The sequence below is a fragment of the Marmota flaviventris genome, chromosome 6, assembly GCF_047511675.1.
Source record: "Marmota flaviventris isolate mMarFla1 chromosome 6, mMarFla1.hap1, whole genome shotgun sequence".
NCBI classification, from domain to species: Eukaryota; Metazoa; Chordata; class Mammalia; order Rodentia; family Sciuridae; genus Marmota; species Marmota flaviventris.
This window is the reverse complement of record NC_092503.1, coordinates 125,847,536-125,850,361: the sequence shown is the minus strand read 5'-3', so window position 1 is coordinate 125,850,361 and position 2,826 is coordinate 125,847,536. Positions and strand designations below refer to the sequence as shown.

General features: G+C 39.5%; 1 pseudogene; it reads left to right on the top strand.

Moving 5' to 3' along the window:
• The first annotated feature begins 1,696 nt into the window (after positions 1-1,696).
• On the top strand, positions 1,697-2,604 carry LOC139706150 (olfactory receptor 5V1-like; annotated as a pseudogene).
• Positions 2,605-2,826: the final 222 nt, after the last annotated feature.

Below are 2,826 nucleotides of genomic sequence, written 5' to 3'. Positions count from 1 at the left end.
CACCCAGGCACTGAACCCTAGCAATCTGTCTGCAAGCCGCAGGCGAATGGCAGCCTGAAATTACCTGTTCTATGGCTGAATGAGCTGCGGTCAGACGAAAACAGGGATGGTGACGTCAGCTTTCCAACATGGTGGCTGCTGGCCTCCTCTGTGGTCTGACCGGTGTGGAGAACCGAGATGGACCGCTTCCTTCCCCCGTCTCGAACCCAGAATTCAGCCCTGAGTACGGTGCTTGCACGGCTGGCAGAAACTGCAGCGCTGTATCCCTGCGTCGCTATCTCCTCGTTTCCCAGCGCGCGCTGCAGACTCTAGCCGCGGGGCGATTTGCTGAATAAGCAGTGTTACCCTCCGTGCGACAAACCTCTCGCGTTTGAGTCCCCGTAGCCGATCCTCGTGCGATGGAAATCCTTCCTCCAGGTTCCGGAGCACCCCACTATTGCTGGAAATTCCTAACAAGATAGCCTTTAGCCGTCCTGACTTGTCATACTCTCACACAGTGAAGCAGCACACGGGGGCAATGCACTCCCCTCGCCGCCATCTTCCCCAATCCAAAATTTTAATTTTAGACTACTGAAGATTTTCTGTTACACCTAATGTCAGACCAACTTCCCTGACTTATTTCAAAGTCAGGATGCTGTCACACTAAAGATCATGAATCCCTTATCATTTATGTAAGTTGTACAGAATTAAGATAAATTATATACAACTTAAAGGTCATGTTTCATAGGGTTTATTGCCCTGAAACTCTATTACAATGAAGTGCTTAAGGAAAAAGCAGTTTAAAATACATACTTTTCTAATCCTCATTTTGAATATTTACATATGGAAAACTGATCTGAAACACAGACACAAAACATTTCTGTGAACATTAAGTATTCTATTTATTAAAAATTTCTTTTTGGGATGGGGTTGTAGCTCAGTGGTACAGCATTTGCCTAGCATGTGTAAGGCCCTGGGTTCAAAACCTGGCACCACATAAAACTAAATAAACAAAATAAAGGTATCATGTCCATCTACAACTAAAAATATTTTTTAAAATTATTTTCTATATTTTCAACACATTCTAAAACAAACACATTAATTTGAATCAGAAAAAAAGACAAATTTTGTTCTGCATTTAAGGATGGAAAGGAGGAGCAGAGATAGCTTTGCAGAAAGTAATGAAGGCCAGAGACATTCTTCTGTAACTATTTCTGCAATACATGTCTACACATCACCAGGAAAATGTAAATAGGCTTGACAGAGGTATTATTAACAGAGAATCTTAGGACGTACATTGCCCTTTTGTGATTTGCTTTTTTTTTTTTAGGTGTTGATGGACCTTTATTTTATTTATTTATATGTGATGCTGCGAATCAAACGCAGTACCTGACATGTGCTAGGTAAGTGCTCTACCAATGAGCCACACCCCCAGCCCTTGTGATTTGCTCTTAGTTAAAAATTTTCAATGCTGTATCTTATACAGGGAGATGATTTTCAAGTGAAACACTGGAGGTTTTTTCATATGTGTTTGGTAGCTGGTATGAGTCATAGTTTATAAGAGTGATAGTCCCTGGTTTACTACCAGATATAGATAGTAATATTGTATTTGTAATATTTTGCTTTCCTGTTTTTCAGACCATAGCTACTGTAGCATATGATTATTGTTATCTATATGTCTCTTTGCCCAACTCCCCAGAGGAAACCAGACAACATTATGGAAGGAAAGAATCAAACAGCTATATCTGAATTCATCATCTTGAGATGCTCTGACCTGAATGAATTGCAGTTTTTATTATTTACCATCTTTTTTCTGACCTATATATATACTTTGGGAGGAAATATATTCATCATCTTGGTGACAATGGCTGATCCACACATACATACACCCATGTACTATTTCCTAAGGAACCTGACCTTTCTTGATGTCTGCTATACCACCACCAATGTCCCACAGATGATGGCACATCTTGTATCAGAGAAGAAGAGCATTTCCTTTGGGGGATGTGTGGCTCAACTTTTTGCATTCATTTTCTTTGTAGGATCAGAGTGTCTCCTCCTGGCAGCAATGGCATATGATCGCTACATTGCCATCTGCAAACCCTTAAGGTATTCAGTTATTATGAACAAGGCCCTGTATAGCCAGTTAGCAGCCTCATGTTGGATTGGTAGTTTCCTCAATTCAGTGGTGCATACAGTACTGACATTCCATCTGCCATTCTGCAACATCCAGATTAATTACTTCTTTTTTGCATACCCCCTTTGCTGATCTTGTCTTGTGGGGACACTTCTGTCAATGAACTGGTATTGCTTTCCATTGGAGTCTTCATTGGTTGGACTCCTTTCCTGTGCATTGTCCTTTCCTACCTTTACATAATCTCCACCATCTTGAGGATCCATTCCTCAGAGAGGAGATCCAAAGCATTTTCTACATGTGCCTCCCACCTGGTCATTGTTCTTCTCTATTATGGTAGTGCCATTTTTACATATGTGCAGGCCGTTTCATCTTACTCATTGGAGAAAGGCAGACTGATTTCAGTATTGTATAGTGTTGTTACTCCCATGCTGAACCCTATAATTTACACATTGAAATATAGAAAATTTATGTTTTATAGGAATGAATAAAACTTTTAGTAAGATGGCAATTAAAGTTAGAAAAAAAATAGAAATTACATGTTTAAAGTATTAAATTACTGCTTTTATTTTTTATACTGTTTATAAACACTTCTGGTTTGCACACTATTCCTTTAACTATGATTATTTGGTAATTGCTGTATTAAGTATTCTGTGTATTACCTATCTTATAACCTATGTCCTGTAGAAACCCTAAGTAATCCTTCCCTAGGT